The sequence below is a fragment of the Thermobia domestica genome, chromosome 3 (assembly GCF_964235325.1).
Source record: "Thermobia domestica chromosome 3, izTheDome1.hap1.1, whole genome shotgun sequence".
NCBI lineage: Eukaryota > Metazoa > Arthropoda > Insecta > Zygentoma > Lepismatidae > Thermobia > Thermobia domestica.
This window is the reverse complement of record NC_137456.1, coordinates 229,406,654-229,425,176: the sequence shown is the minus strand read 5'-3', so window position 1 is coordinate 229,425,176 and position 18,523 is coordinate 229,406,654.

Below are 18,523 nucleotides of genomic sequence, written 5' to 3'. Positions count from 1 at the left end.
TCGAATCGTACGTTTTCAGCTTCGCTAAGTTACATTTGTAGCGGTTGTAATGGCATTAAGATCAAATTCAGCCCCAGCGAACGCAATACTCCTCTAACCGTCCTAAGAGAAATGGCTGACCACAACACGATAAAAAAGACCGATATTAATGTCGAATCCATGCTTTTGGGTGTCACTTTGATGCAAAGTGGCATTCCCGATGCAATGTAGGTTAAGACCCATTAGCACCCTGAAGAGGTATGTGAAATTGTGAAGTGTAAAAGTAATTGGAAACTACTTATGTTAGTGTCGAATTCATGTCTTTGTTTCTTCTTGGTGCATTATACTTTTGCAACCCTAAGACAAGTATTCACCTCTTCTGATATCCCTTTGAGTTTCACATTTCTTGAGGTGACCACCTAGTTTTCAGTGAAGGATATATTAGCATCTTCAACTTTTTGCACAAGTTTAGCATAGAGACTCGAGGCTCTTTCCATCTTCTTACCTAGGTACTTTTAGCAATACATTTAAATGATACACTACCTGATTCCACTTCCATTTGCAGAGTTTGAGTTGGACTCTGCCTTTGACTCTTCGGGGGATCTTGTGGCAACTAGTTTTATCTTGATACCGGTTATCTTTGAAATTATGAAATATGCCCTTTACGGTTTTGGCACCTATTTCATTGTTTCAGACTTTTAGGGGTGCCAAAGAACTTCAGGAATACCATGCAACATTACTCTCTTATTTCTCAGGATTTAACCCCTATGCCGTAAGCGTACGTGGACAAAATATGGACAACTATGAATCTCTCATTAAAAATATGAAGACCCGCTGCACCGAATCACGGTGGCCCCCTTCCGTTCTGAAAATTATGCCACCAGCGATAGACACGCGACGAAATACTAAAGACCCACAAAATTACTCCACCAAAATGTGTTAAATCGATTATATGTTTAATATGTTAGTTTGAAAAACACACAAAAAAGACAGGTATCCCGAGGTGAGCGCGAAGCTCCAACCTTATGTTTACTAGAAACGTACTCCTCCATGGAAAGATGAAGAAAACCTTGCTTGTAGGATGATAAATTATTGAGGTCTTAATTTATAGAATCAGACAAATCCCTCTATATTGAGTTCTATATGGTGGTACCGTCAACCGTTTCAGACTTATTGGTTTCTGGTGGTGTACTCTCTATGTGCAAAATTTGAGCAATATCGCCATTGTGCACCTTCAGAGCGTTTAGTATTTAGTATAATTTTAACCAGAGGGCATGGGTCAATAAAAATTTATCGACAATACACTGACCCCCCACGCCTGTTGTGACCAACTCCAACGCACTAAAGCCCAACGTCCCACCCTAAAGCACCCCAATGCTATTATCACAATTGCAAGTATCAAAATCGGAAAGTGTCTCAACTTCTATTTTCATTAGAAACAAATGAAAAAAGTAGAAAAATGGGGGTGTTGAATATAAAACGTAGACAAATTTACCAGTATTAAGAAGATGCTGTTTACAATACACTCAGCAGAACAGGTCGGTGTGCCAATGGGTTAGTGTAAGTCAGGTGAGTGGTGTTTTGCAGTGGGTAACGACCTGTTGACCCACGATCTACTGATGCACTCACAATTCCTGACCAATTTTGCCCACCGACCTACTGCCAGACTCCATCTCTGATTTTAACGTATCTTATTTAATTTCTTTTAACATCTCTTTAAGACGAAACATACATCTTCACAATTTTTTCTCTAGTACGGAGATTGGATTGATACATGTACTGGTTGCGATGGTCATTTCTTCTCAATGTGAGAAAGTTGTGTGATTATAAAGCCTAATTTTAAGTGTGTACAAACTACCCTCCGAAGTTATTAGAAACGCTTTCCCGACCACGGAAACTATGAATTCCACAAATATGTTAGCAGTTTTTGACATTTTATTTTTCAGATCTCCCAGCAACTCATCCTCTGAAGGTGGAGATGAATTAGGATGTGAATGTCATTGGGCCATCACTATTCAGATCAACGACCACGAAAACTTCGGATAACACACTATGGTCAGTCGTTTTACATTATTTTTACATGTCACTCCTCTCTTCTTCTATCCCTTGGAGTTTCTTACTACCACACTATTTTTTAGGACAAAAGTAATATGAGTACCACGTTTGGTAACAATTGCCCCAGACATTTCAGAGTTAAGCTGGAATATTTATTTATAGACATACATTAAGATATCTAGAGCTGTGCGAGAAACGCCTTCGATGCTATCAAGTTGACATGCTCGCTCATTCCTAAAAGTGGCATAAAATGTCATAGCGGTTTTAGTCTAATAGCTTGAAGAACCCAAATTATAAATTTGACACTAATCTGTCATTTCAGAAATTTTATTTTTCGTCCCTTTTCATCCCACAATAGTATCGTTCTTTTTTATTCCTTTTACATGTCAACCACTTCCCATCAACCAAGGGTACAAATGGGTGTCGATACTCAACTTAGGGAGTCCGGAAACTATGCATTCGGATTGAGCATAAATGGTACCAGACGTGTTACTACTTATTTCCATGATCCCGGAACAATGTGCTCTACACTAATATCATTCGTTTGGAACCATAGTTTATGTTACTCCATTTGACTCTGCTTAGTAGATATGCTAGGGGATCATACACCTACTTGCAGTTGAAGGTAATCAGAACTGCATCAAATGGTCTTGAATTGCATTACAACTTCTACCAATTTACTTAGCGACCATTGCCGCTCTTAGAAGTTTGATGCCCTCAATAATTAATATTTGTCCAAATATTAATCCCTAACAGAAAAATAAAACTTAACTTAGTTATCCTTAATAAATGAGCTAATAACTTATTAGAATTAAATACCACTCACTGTATCTACAGCTTCAACTACGTAACAAAATGTAACAAATCGGTAATAAGGTCAGAACTACTTTTAGTTTTTTTGCGCTATCATTAAACATATTTGAATAGTAGAAGGGGATTGTTCATGAAATAATATATTTGCTCTTTATTTTTGAATCTTTTCATCTGAAAGCAAAGTAAAGTAATATTTAATTTTTAAACGAGAATTTTTAAACGAGAATGTACCCTTCAAGAATTTTTTGCTGTAGCCATGGGTCTACTTGGCCTAATGAGAAATGCGGCACTGGTAACGACGCTGGAAACTTAAGACAAAAGTATCGGACGATTTCGATATATTTCTATCCTACGTAAACGCTCTACGTTAATTTGATTTAAGAAGAATTGAAAGTAAAAGCTTTAACCTAACCCACCACGATTTGATACAAATTTAGCATTTTCTATGTATCTCGACACTACTATTTTCCACACTGTTAGAAATATTGTTAATCATTCTAGACAAAACTGTGAAATCATGGTTTGAGGAACAGGACCAGGAGCTATCACACCTCCCGTTATTCCCTCAATCACCAAATCTGAACATCATTGAGCCAGTGTGTTCTGAGTTAAAAAGGAGTGTTCGGTCTCATTACCCTCCACCAGCATTTCTTAAGTAACTGAAGCATGTTTTGGAGGATCAATGGTACAAAATTCCACACACCACGATTCAGAAGCTGCATACGTCCATTGCACGTCAGATCCAAGCTGTTTTGGACGCAAAAGGAGGCCCCACATCATACTAGGTATGATTTTCACACTTTTGCAAACGTTTTAGATTTTTTTGTCCAACCCCAGAATATATATATATATATATATATATATATATATATATATATATATATATATATATATATATATATATATATATATATCCGGTGATTCAGTTAGTCCGTACCAGGCCTTTAAATCGAAAACGGTGCAAGATATGTACAAACTGAAAAACACGTATCCTATTACTTGCAAAGGACAACGAAGCGAAGTAAAAAGTTTCCTCCCAGGGTACCCCGCAAGGTCCAAGACTGGATCCAACTCAAAATTGTCAAATGGAAAGAGGGGTCAAGTGGTATATCGCTTGAAAGCTCTTGTAACAAGAAAGAAGCTACAACAAGTCCCGATTCTCTACGATCATCCTATGGAAAATGGCAGCGGGTCAAAATGTCATCAAAATTTGCATTGAAAACAATATATCTACCCCTATAAATCTGAAACGGGCAGCCAGACGGAAAAATTGAAAAACAAGTGTCACATGATGTTCAAAGGACAACAGATCGAAGTAAAAAGTTTCGGCACATGTTCGCCCGCAGTGTCCCAGACGGAGTCCATCTCAAAATTGTCAAAATTATCAATACCACAGTATGCAGGCATACTCCAGTTTAATTTCAGTTTTCCGTTTATTTAATAAATTTTCACCACATAAAACCTTTGATTCAATTCAGATGAATATTTCTTCTTATGTAGTATATTTTATTCTTACTCACATCACCATATTTTTGCCGCGGTGCCTCAGTGGTAGAGCGTTCACCTCTAGTGCTAGGAATCTCGGGTTCAAACTCTGCTCCTGCCAAATGATCTTTGTGAGGAAAAAGCACCGTGGGTTTTCTCGAGTTCTCCCGTTTCCTCCCACTTTCTTCAGTCCACCATTTCAATCCTCTCTCATCATCACCGTCTCCTTTAGCCTAACCGGCATAATCGTGGGAGGTAAAACTCAAAAATTTCATTTCATTTTTCACACCACCATATTGTATTTGTTTTGGAATGCGAAACAACAGCGAATCCCTCATTCTCTCTGTTGGGTGCTATGAGAAAGAGTGCTGTTGTGCTACCAAGAACAGTGCTGCTAAAGAAAATTTTGAGCTGGAACTCAGGAGCCTATTCCATACGAGATGGAAATTTCGGGAATATAGAGCATGATAAAATGAAAGGCGAGCTAACCAGTTATAATATATATTTTTTCTAATTATTTTGGGTTCTAAATATTTTACATTTTATTTTCTATTAGTTTATTTCTTCAAACCTGGTACAGAGACACAGGGACGCATTCTCACACACACACATGCACACACATACACACACACACACACAGAGCTCCTCCGTGGCTAAGCGGTTAGTGTACGCGCCTTTGGCGCGGGAGACACGGGTTCGATTCCCGGCGGGAGCTCATGTGGTTCGGATTCCACGTTAATCAGTAGGTCCACGTCTCACATAGCCTCGCTGCTGAAAGGGAAGCTAAACTCTGAAATTCAACTCAACTCAACACACACACACAAACACACACACACACACACACACATATATATATATATATATATATATATATATATATATATATATATATATATATATATATAAGAAAGAGAACGAATCAAGTTTCAATATTGATCGAAAGGAACTATGCTGCTGCAACTTTGGTGTTAACAAGTATTTTTAATCAAAGAATCTACAAACAGCAGCCTGTAACACTGATTGAAGACGCACATTTAATAGATTATCAGTGTGACTGTGACTGTATGTGGGAATTTGTAGCAGCATTGGAAAACGTGTTCTTCCAGTGCACAGTCGGAAAACGTGTTCTTCGAGATAGTTCAATTGTGAAAATCTTAAAGAGCTTTGAAATGAATCTGATAATGAAAATATAATAAATGGAAGCAGTGGTACGTTTTTTTGAGTGAATCCCGAATGATATTCATGATACTGCCCGGTGTTAGTTAACAAACCTGACACATAAGGTTTGTTTGCGTACGTTTTACATGTTCATTCCATAGGTGCAAAAACTTGACATTCTGCTACTAGAAAAAATGTAACTTTTTGGGTTATCAACACTGCTTCTCTCGTAACATAATCTATAATGTCTAATAAACGTCCCTCTTTCTGTTTAAGATTAATCCTGAATTCAATTGGAATACTGAAGTATACCTCACTCGTCTCCATTCTATCCCATTTTATTGTACCACCACCAAAATGGTTTCAGAAACCGCCTTTCCACGCATACTACACTGAGTTGCTATTGATCTGTTTGATAGTTTCTCTACACAAACAAATAAAATAAATAGGTCATAGTTACTGACATAAATAAAAATGTTGACTTAATCAATTACAGACATATTCAACACTGTGCTAACGTAAGAAACCCAGTAATAATAGAGAATAAAAATGTATGATGCCTTAGACATCCCAAATTCATATCAGACAAGATATATTGTTTTCCGTGATAAATTGTGACCTTTAAGTGGTGTTCCACAGAGCCTTGGTGTTCCTAATGTTAAGTACTTCAATCAATGCTTTTTTCACACTTACTGTTAGTAACAAGTATAATTATATTTAAAGGAAGAAAAACGCATCTGCACGTTCTTTTTTTTTTACCGATTTCAAAGGTTGTCTTGAAAGTTCGAACCTGGTTTCCTTTTTTTTTTTCGAAGATACCTAAAGTTTTACTTTGAAAAGTTTTGCCTGAAGTTGTTTTATGATTATGATATTTTATGCATTTCATTGTATTAGTAATTGTAATCCTGATATCGATTTTAGAAATGTATATCATATTTGTTCATTTTAATTTAGAGAATATTTTAAGAATTACAGTTCCATATTTTAGAAATCGTATAACATTAAATATTTTTTATCAGTTTTCTATTACGAAAAACTAGAAGAATAAATTCTCACTTAAATTTACCATGCTATCCATTGTATATCTACATGTACCGGGATTAGTTTCACTATAAGAAAAAAGAGAAAGAAGTGAACAAAATGTATTCGATTTTCAAATATAGTTATCGCCCACGCAGTAAATAGAAGTGACAGATTAGATATTTTAGTAGTCGTTTTTCTCAAAATTTCAACAGCCCTAACTAAAGAAAAAATTATTCTACTACTACTTCTACCACTTATAGTAATAATAATAATAATAATAATAATAATAATAATAATAATAATAATAATAATAAGAAGAAGAAGAAGAAGAGAACATATATTAGTAGCACCAGTAATATAGAGTAATGGTTATCGAAACTAGTTATAATCTAACATGATGAACTGTAGGACTGAAAGTACGTTCCTAGTTATTGAATATAGTTGAAAGCCTAACTTCAACAAGTACATTTGAGAGTTCTGTTAATAAACTTTTCATACTTAACAAACTCAGTGGAATACCGTAAGTCTTGGATTAATCTCCCCCATAGTTTCTTTAAACTGATTTTCCTCTTCTATTTAATTCTATATGTTGCGGCAATTATTATTATACAAACAGTAGGAAGAGTTGTGTTCTCGACTTTATCAACAAATACACAGTAGAAACCGGAAGAATATTTCCTGCTGCTATGAAAATTTTTCACTAAAAATTATCAATAGTTTTATTTCTAAGTTCTTAGTGAAGTTTCAGAAAATATATACAAAAACATTATTATTATTATTATGATTAAAAAAAATATTTTTTATGTGCAAATCAGCCTTAGCACTTCTCACAAAGCTGGATTTGTTATTGAAGAAAGTTAGATGGTGTTTTAATTTCGTAGTTACGTTCCTTTTGGCGTTGATAAGAAATGTATTGTCTTTCATTTTGTATAAAATATCCTTAATTTGCACGGACAAAGTCTTGAGATAATTGATTATATTACACGTAAATCTTCTGAAACATGTTAAATTCATAGTATGAAAATCTGGAAACATTCTCAAAATAACAGAGATAATTATGATTGGGTATTCTAAAAACTATATCTATGAATATAACTTGTATTTTAAGAAACATACTGACAATCATACTGTCTCGAAAATTCCATTTATGTAATTTGCAGTGAGATGGTTAAGATTAATTTATCTGTTCCTAACTGTAACAAAGTTCATCTGAAAAATGGAGAAAACTTACGAAAATTAGCAAATTCTATCCTTACTAGAAACATTCTGGAGAAAGTAAATTTTTGGAATCACTTTTTGATCGTTTCACTAAATAACTTTATAAATCAAAATTGAATACACTGGGATTAAAATGCATTAATATTGTATTTATGAATATCATTGCTGATACTATAAGGCATTAGACGAAGTAATTTAATGCTTTGGGTATGTTTCATAGTAATAGTAATGGCCATTGGGGCTTGTGATTTATTGTACTTCATCCATAGTAAAAGGTGCCGTAAAGTGCTCATAAAAGAGAATATTGTTATGAAATATTTTTCTCTCTTCGTAATGCTTTTAATGGACATGAGTAATTTACTTATAGAAAAGAACAACAAAATTAATCACAACCATCCCTCCAACACTTTTAACCATAAATACATCTCTCCTTTTTTGTTATTTTTATACGATATCTTACTACAGATCTTCGTGCCATTCTGAAGAACATAGAGAATCCAGAAAACATAGTGAGTGTTTTTCTGATAAACTATCAATGTTAGACACTTGTAAATGTGCAATTGTCACAAACCTGAGAGACCTATCCATTCCTTACTACTTAACATGAATAGGAGTGTTTCGATTGATATGAAGGCCTCTATTCACTGTTGTTAATATAGTGGTATATTTGTGAAATGTACTAACTGTACTCATGGGTATATGTTTTCATTTACAATTAATGTTACTTGATATATATAATTTTCATAAATAACATGCATTTTTAATGTTCTTAATCATAATTAAAAATACTTGTGATGATTTTTTAAGTATACGTGTTGAAAACAATTAAGCTTGGTGTGGTGTAATATTTTGTATTATGAAAAGAAATTTTCAGTTTAATGTCCCATGCCTTTTATGGTAGAGTAGACGAATGATTAAGACAAGTGAGTAATAATGGAAGAATTGGTAGATGGTCGGTAATGTGAGAAGGAAATGAAGTGACATGAGAAATCTCACGACTGACATGATGATATGCACAAAAACTTACTAATCCGGAGATTGAATCAGGTACCTTAAGTACCAGAGGTAAACCCTTTCACACCTTTCAACTTCCGCCCTATGTAAAACTTGGGAGGTCGAAATCGACATTGTTCACTAAACTTGGAACTATCAAGAAACGAGGAGACGGGTGCAGTAGCCAAAAGCATGTTTGATCACAATAAGAAGATCAGTTTGTTTCAAGGCTAAAGATAGTGCATTTCTGAAAATGTAAAGAGATGAAAAACAAATACACATTAATGGTCACTAGGATTAATTAGACATCTATTAGAGAATAGGCCGCTCATGACCGGCATCTTGAAGTCGTCCATCTTGTATCTCGCTTGACTGTATTAAATATGAAGGGAATTTGGGCTTTTATTTATTCAAAACAATTTTGTCGTATTGAATTGTGTCAAGAAATGTGAAGGTTAAAATATATAAAACAATAATCATGCCTGTTGTGCTTTATAGCTCCATAACTTGGTAGCCTATTCTAAGCTAAGAACACACTGAAAGTATTAAGAATAAAATTTTTAGACGAATATTCGCACTTGAGAGGAATGGGAATGGGGAATTATCAAAGTTGTATAACAAGCAACTCTATTTACTAAACAATTATTTGGCCATTCAAGTCAAGGAAGTTGAGTTGAGCTAGTCATGTAGCCAGACTTTGAAAAGTAGGAACGCATGTAAAAGTTTTATACAGGGAAGTGTTGCTTTTAATTAATACGACGTCTTCTTTGATACAATGTGAAACAAAACTTTATTTAGTTAAACGAGAAGCAAAAACGGAAACGAATATTATACCCCTTAAATAGAATAATGTTTCGTAAATTTGAGTTTGTACTTTCAGTGAATCGAATAACCTATGCATTACAACAATATAGAAATGCACTCAAGAATGTTAACTATTAAAATTCCAAAGTATTCCTATAACTTTACATGTATTTGCACCAGAGTTTGTGATAGATAAATCTCATTATAGCAGACTTGCAAATTATTTTAGTCATCTCGCTTTCTAGACAAACTAATATTATAACAGTTATGACAACATTTCACACAGAAAGAAACTTACCATTTCTGTTAGTTGACTCATTTTGATATCAATCTGTGGTTTTTGTTTCTTATATTTCCTAAATTTGTAATATTTCCCTGCTTTCGCATTTGCAACTGCTCTGATGTATTGCCTCATAATTTTCCTTTGAGTTGAATTTCTTTCCCTAGTAAAAGAAAATACATAATGTTATACATTGCAGACAATTATGCGTGTATCTTACATCATGTTAAATTTATGCAATCATTAATTTACTAAGCACAATTAATCTTTCAATCACTCGATATAAAACAATCAATGAGTAACGATTGGATACTGGTACCTACGTCCTGTTTGTGATTTGAATATAAGGTATTCTTTAACTAAAAGTCTGTACTCAAAATGACGGTTGATAGTTTTTTTATTCAATTTAATGTTAAGTTACAATAACTTTAAAATATATTAATTAATGAAAACTTTTATGAAGTTACCAATAAGTAATTGTCGAATAATATGCAATATCCCAACATATTACACCATGTTTTCTAACTGTGTTCAAAATTCATTTGCTTAAAGAACACGAAAAACTTTGTATGACATTTCGCACCTTTTCATTTGAACGCTCCCTGTATATTTTATATTTATTACTGGATTGCTTTTCGTATTCGTAGAAGTACCGAGTTTAAAAGTTTATGGAAAATTGAAAAGAGACTACAGCATTTGGCCAGAAATTTCTTCTGTATTTGACTTGCTCCGATAATTCATTCGTTATTCAGTGAATTTTTATCATAGATTGTGCTAGCTAGTTATCTTTTGCTTTTACAAACAAGGAGAAAATCTTTAATCTAATAATTTTGTTATTGGCATATTTCGGGAGTAAAATTTACCGTTGTAAATTTCGAATACCTTAACTAACGTGAAATTTCCGTTCTTTCGGCTATGCAATTGTGAGTTGTCATATCGAATGTATAGGTAATATTATTAAAAATTTGGTTCCTACTAATCAGTGGAAGCCCGGATTATTGTTAATTTTCTAACCGTTTCTTAATTCTGAATTTACGTTAATACTCAACAAAGTGTCCGCAGTTAAATGTTGTGATGAGAAAGGTAAAAATTTAAAAAAAGCTAAATATATTCAATTTGTTACTCTTCAGTTATAAAATTACTCGTTATAATAAAATAATTGTTCCCCTGGAATTTGGTGGTTTGTTTATTAAAGAAATATACCTTTGATTTTATTTTTTTTTGACGAAAAATTATTTCAAAATTAATGTATTTAATTTTTGATGGAATGGAATATTACCGATATTGAACGGTAATGACGTTTATTCTCACTCTTGTTCTATAAGCGCCTCATCTAACTGCTGTTTCAGGTTTCTTATTATTGAATGCCAAATAAAAACATTATTTGTTTTTTTTAATTTCAACTCAATTTGAGTTGGAGTTTGCGCAGATGCAATAGCAAATTCGTAGTCAGCAACTTGATCTAATTTTATCTCTCAATCTCAGTACAATAGTTTTGTAATCAGGGTTTGTAAGCACTTTAGGAAGAAATTATGTGGTCACTCATTCAGACTTTAAACTGATAAGAATATTGAAACAAAAAGGAGTGATTTAAATGGTTGATCAAATTGTTGTTGTTGTTTCGGAAGGAAGTTCAGAAATTCTCGTAATCTGGTTATTTTCCTGATAGTTAGTATAGATAGTAGAATTATTTTGTTAGTTTGTGAATTTCTGGTTGAAAGCGTGTTGGTAATCCTCAATGATGACATTCCGACTAACTTATTTGATCTCTGCATGAACAGTGCTGGTTTGTGGACCTCATTCACATGAGGAGTTCATACTGATGCTTTTGCAGTGATTAATTTGAGTTACTCGTCAAAACTCTCATCGTATCTCCTCAGTTTTCGTCCCGACGCTTCAGTCTGAACCGTGCTAATTGGTGTAAATTTCCTACGCACAATGAGTTTGACTGTTGTCATGATTTCCTTGTCGCTGCTGTAGCAGAGGCTTTCGAGCAGACTTTTCTTACTACTTCTTGTTATTTTATTCAAGTTTGCGATGGTGCCAGTCTATAGAGGGCAGTCCCTTGGTGGTCTGCGGAAATTCATGAGGCTATCCTGGCTTATTGGCGAGCTCTTGATACTTTTCATCTTCAAAACTCCTCAGCAATTTTTGCATTTCCAAGCTCTATGCTTGTGTAACTCTGGAATGGTGAAAGTTGGAAAAAATAAGTTTCATTCGTCACTTGGGCAAAGCCCGTCTCTGCCGTGTGGCGTAGGATTCGATTTCTTACTTGTAATAATTCTTCTGTTGCTGTACATACTTTAACTGTGAGTAGCGTACTAAAGACTAGCCCTTCAAAGATAAGTAATACATTGCGTCTATCCCTGACTCTGCACACTACCCTGCGGTATTTGTTAGTTTTCGAGCAAGGTTAGAATGGAGCGCTGTAAACTTTTGCACCTTGAACGGCGAACTTTATAAAAACAGTTTCAAGCTTGTAGAGGTTGGTTGTAATGTCCTTCAATCGTCCAATACTGCCCCAGGAACTAGTCGTATCTCCTACGAAACGATGTAGAACCTCTCCAACCATACACATCGTGCATCATTGGAATGGGCTGAACATAAATTCAGAATCCCAAAGAAGAAGGAAGTTGTTTAGATGAATTTTGGAGGGAAACAAAGAGTACTAATTCTGGAAATAGATGTATTTGGAAGATGGAAAGTGTCCAGCACTGGTAAACTAGAAAATCTAGCAAGGGGGCAAGAACACCCGACCGTGGATACAGGAAGGCTAATTACAAAAAAGTTGATTTCTGGTTTAGATGAAGTAAAGTTATTATTTGGAAAATATGAAACTTGGTCATAATAGTTTGGTTTAAAAATAACAAATTTATAGTAATGATATGAATTTAAGTAACATGTTACAACATTGTAAACAAGATAATCAACGCAATAAACAATAAATCTTGCTCCAAATGCGGGTAAAGGTTTATCACCCAAATAAAACATAGTTGGCAATACCAGTTTACAACGATGGAAAAACACAATAGTAGAGGCTTGAACACATTACAAAATATATAAGAGAAGAGGGAAATATAAATGTTGTATACTGTAATACTGTAAACACTGACACTCAACGAATCATGTTACTGGACAAAATATCCAAATTAGATTTCTTTTTCACTCGCCTATCTAAGATTTCTTCACACTCAGCTGTCTATCTCTTACGGGCCTCATTAGCAATACCTAGACTCTTATATTTCCTTCGTAGTTCTCCATCTCCCAGTGGATCACGGTCTAGGTATTCGTCGAACCCTTGATTTGGCCACTCCATCTTTCCTTTCCTCCATTCATATCTCTATGCTATTTATCACTTTTCTTTTTCGCCAGGGTATTTATCAAGATTCTGCAGCTGAGATTAATTATAGTATATCCCAGTGGACATCGTGCGGCTGACTTGCTGCACATGATCTTCACAAGTGAAGTTTACAATCTTCATGGGACGCTTCTCCTATAAACTCAAGATTTTCTTCACTACTTGAATCCCTCACCAATCCTGAGGATAAGGCACGTCTTCTAGCTACTTCGTCCCCTGAAGCAGGTGCCTGGGTACAAGCTATTCCATCTCCATCCCTAGGGCTGCATCTTCTCGACGAAAGTTTTCGAATCGCTTGTGCGTTACGTTTGGGAGGAGCTGTCTGCGAACAACACCGTTGATTTGCTTGAGGAAGTTCAGTGGATAAGGAAGATATACATAGCGTATCATGTTTTCACAGTGCTGGCAGATACACTCGTCACTCCAATGTTAATGACCTCATCATGAAAGCTCTCATCTCTTTTGGAACGCCTTCCTTGAGAGAGCCAATGGGGTGTAGTTGTTCTGACGGCAAGAAACCTGAAGGAATGTCTTTGATGCCATGGAAACAAGGGAAAGCTTTAATATGGGATTTCACTCGTGGCGATACTCTAGCCCCCTCTAATCTTTCTACTTCTTCCACGAAAGCTGGGATGGTCGCAACTCGTAGAGAATCTGAAACAGGACGAAAATATAACAAACCGCTTAGATAAATACCACTTCGTCACCGTCGCCATTGAAGCTTGTGGGGCATGGGCTCATGAAAGTCTAAACTTTATTAAAGAAGTTGGACGCCAAATAACTCTCAACAAAGGTGACACTCAAGATTCAGCCTTTCTTATACAAACATTAAATATGGCTGTGCAAAGAGAGAATGTAGCAGCGATGCTAGGAACGCGTCCATCGGAAAAGACACTGGAAGAAATCTTCCTCCTGTAACCACCCTCCCTTCACCAAACTCACGCAATTTCTACTAATTAATAATATATAAAATGTATTTTTGTAAGCTATGTTGCAATTTTTTATAATAATGAATTAATTTTCATTTTCGGTGAAACGTGTTTCAAAATTCTCATTGAATCCTCAGGCAGTGTCATAAGGTACACTTAGAACAGAGATTGCCTTAGCAAATCAAATATTTGCAGGGCATGAATTTAAACGGAACACTCCAAGCATGTGTATCCAATTGTTCGTTCTGAATGTTTGCGTTTATTTTTAAAAATACGTATATTTGTAAAAATCATTAAATTCTACATTTTAAATTTATATTATGTAACAATACTCTCCATATTGTAAGACGAAGTCATTGTATTCATGTTTTCAAAACACATTATAAATACTTTGAATAATCGTACTGACGAAAATCAAAATAATAAAGAAAAATATGTGTATTGATTCATATGCACAATATCTTACTTTCATTCTAAATACTGGAATTTGTCTTTAGCGTGTGTTAATGCTGAATACAGTAATATAAGCATTCTATCCATATACCATCCAAAATAAATAAAATAAAGAGTTTGTTTTTGTGCCTTTGTGAAGCCTGGGGACCAGACAAGTTGACCGAGAGTAACGAAAATTTGCCTGCGGATACCTTGTTCCAGTCTCCAGATAAAGACAAAGCTATTTCTTCAAAATTTGAACCAGGGGTCTCAAGGGTATGAACATGTAAAAGTAGTTGAAAATAACAGATATTATTTCAAATTCCTTTGTTTCGGGGTCGCTGAGATCAATGGTGAAACTCCGTTCTCGTTAGCTTCCAAATTCACTTTGTTCGTTTGCGGGCCTGGCGTCACCGAGGGGAATAACGAGACTTGTTAAAACAATTCAAAACAATCAAATAGTATCATATCCATAGCTTTTGGGGTCCTGAGATCAACGGTGATAGGTTATCTTTTACCCAAGATTTTCAAGTTCAGCTTCCACTGTATGAGGGACGGGGTTCACCTACGGGTTTGGGGTGTTACCGAGACAAGTAAAAATGATCGAAAATGACAGATATTATTATCAAATCCGCAGGCGCTGAGATGAATGGTGATCCCCGCACAGGCGTTGACTTCCAAATACAACTTCCGTTGCCTGAGAGCCAGAGGCATTTCCTTTAAAAAAATTCGAACCAGAGTATCTCAGGGGGCGTTTAGCGCGATATGTATAAGTAGTATGAAATGAAAGATATGTTTTTGATTTCGTTCTTGAGTTTGTTTACATAGATATTCTATCTGACCCATGCGAAGAATGAAAATTTCATAGTCATTCCAAAAAACGCTGAGAATTATGCGACACAAAGATAAAATTATTGAAATGTTTTGAAACTAACACAACACTATTCATTCATATATATCATACTTTTATCATAATATCATATATAATAATCATTTATAAGTTGCATATATGAGTAGGCATTTTTATTATGCGATGATAATGAAATTATTTTATTGTAAATTACGAGGTATACTGTTGCTATTATATATTGATGTATTATGTATTCTAAAATATAACAAGTTTTGTCTTCAAAGAACTGAACTTTTAGGCATATCCATTTAACTTAGTAATTTAAAAGCACTTATCCTAACCTTTTTAATCTTCAGGAATAATGAAAGGACAACAAAATGCAGGGTTTATTTTCCACTGTTGCTTCGTTCAAAAACTTAACAGTTAATTTCGTTTCCTATGATCTGTTCAACATTTCTTTTTCAAACGCCTTTGCATATAATCTATGCTTGTGATTTTCACCCGTAGGTGTGTTAGAGAAAACACTGTAAAAGTTGTCTACAGAACAAGGTAGATATAAATTGTGCATATTGTTAAAGAATTGAAAATTACAATTATTCTCTACATCGAGAATAATAATACATTCAATTGTTCTGTGTTCAGAATTTATTCGGAGTAAATATTGAGTGGCATTATAATCCGTCTTTAGAAATGGATCGCAATATATAAAATCAATTATTTTCTCCTTTTACACCTACCCAATCTACATGCAATGAGAAACCAAAACGTATCTAATTGGAAGAAATTATACAGAACTAAAATATAATGATGTGAGAAATATAAAGTAAACTTACTTATTTACAAATCCCTCAATTTTATTCGAGTCTGCTACTTCTCTTGGACAGAATGCCATTGCTGCAAGGGGGAATTTTTCATCTCCTTCACCTCTGCTGTAGGTAATTGTTATGGGATCTTCTTGAAATTTATTCCAAGAAGTTACAACAATTTGTAAACCAAGAATAAGTGAAATAGTAAACGCAGCCGGCCAAAATATCCTGGAAAATAAACAATTTTAAATCCAGACATGTAAAATTGTTATTTATTAAATTAACATAATGTAAAAGAAAATATAGCCGATGAAAATCATCATTAGTTGTAACCCTAGTAAACCTGCTCCCCAACTATAGGTACAAACGATTTCAGCACATCAATATAAATTATTTCGTTTGTACCGGTTTGTACCGCAATTATTTTTGTTAGTACTGTACTGCAGTATTAGAAATAAAGAATACAAAATGGGGGACACGGTTCACGCAGCCTACACAATGTCCTAGGATCGATTTAATTGGTTCATTTGAAATATTTTCGTTTCTACCGGATTGTACACTTCGCATCAAAAAATTGCGACAGCTAACCCACAATCGTGTCTGGTAAAGAGATCCCCTCTGCACCCTCCTTTCTTCTCTACCATACTAAAATTACCTAACAATATAAGCGCAATTGTAATTTCAAACTACACATGTATTAATATTGATAAAATGAAATATTAAAACTGAAACAAAACAAGGTTCATAAATTGACGTAGGGAGAAACTGTAACTCACAGAATGAAAAATTGAAACCAAGGTGTGCCTATTACACAGTGGTTCAGAAATAAGGCAGAGAGTGAGTGTGTGTGAGAGAGAGAGAGAGAGAGAGAGAGAGAGAGAGAGAGAAAGGGAGAGAGAAAAAGAAAAATAAAAGAGAGAAAAGACAATACTATGAAATTGTAAACGTAGTAAGATAAAAACCTATTATTATAAAGTTCCGTTACCAGAAATCCAACAGTAATATAGAAACAACGTTTGATTTTATATTGTTTTCAGGACTATTCGAATATATAGAGGATAGTTGAAACATTCATCAAGTTACTTTCAAAAGGGATTGCATACTCAATTTCCAGTAGAACTGTAGATCTCAGACACATGTAAGATAAAGTCAAAAGTTTAACAAATGATTTGTTTCCGCGTGGTTCGGTTGTTAATTCGGTAATCTTCATTGGACGTACTGATTCAAAATACATTCTAATAAACCCAGTAGGTAGCGTACATCATATCTTCCGTTACAGACTACTAATGCAAAGTGAACAAAAAAGGAAACAAACGAAATGAAAAAGAGAGCAAGAAAGAAGGTTAAAGTTGAATGAATGATATTTTACTTGTAAATTTTTATCAGAAATGTTCTATATTAAAAGTCCAAACCGTATCATAAAGAAAAGTTACAAATATTCAAATGGAAAATTTGATGCTCCTTATAGATGTAGCATACCTTGCATATTTCAAATTTCAAAATGAATAAAATACATTGAATTATAGGATGGAAACAAATTTGTCTCGAACTAGTACAAATAAAATTTTGTTCTTAAATAACCAAAGATATTGCCATTTTCTAGTCTTTTCCGAACATTTATCTGTTCCGAAAATCCAGCATCAATTTTATCTCTTGCGGATATAACGTTGTAATTTACACAGATAGAGTGAACACGCTGTAGCTCAAACGGCTCACAGTGTCAGTCAGATGATGTTGGTTATCTTATTGACCAACACTGGGTCGAGGATTCAAACGCGCAGTGACCCGGTAATTCGACTGAGACTCGGTAACCCAGATGATAAAAAAGATATTTTGCTTATCCCCTTGCGTTTAAAAAGTATTTCTTTCAGACATGACCAGGACTGGAGATGTTATGCCAGTCCATGTAAACCCCAAGAGCATGAAAAACTTAACGCTGAAATCGCCAGTTAATTACATTTTCCAGATCAGGTCTACCGGTCTCTTCCTCCGTTTTAGCTTTGAAACACGCACACGCACATGAAATGACAGAGAGGAGGGAGAAGTGAAAGATGCAAAGGTACGATAGGGAAACTCAACAAAGAGAGAGAGAGAGAGAGAGAGAGAGAGAGAGAGAAGGAGAGGGACTAATATAAATATGATACATATTTCTCATTACACTGTATGATGAAGAACTCACACAATGTTTATTAGAATTCTCGCAAGTGGTGCTTTGTAAGTTCCCCAACAGAAGATGAATCTCTGATTACTGCCACTTTATGCGAAAAAGTTATACTACTTGACGGGGAATCGAAACGAGATTTTCCATTGAAAAGTCTGGCACTTTACCACTACACCACC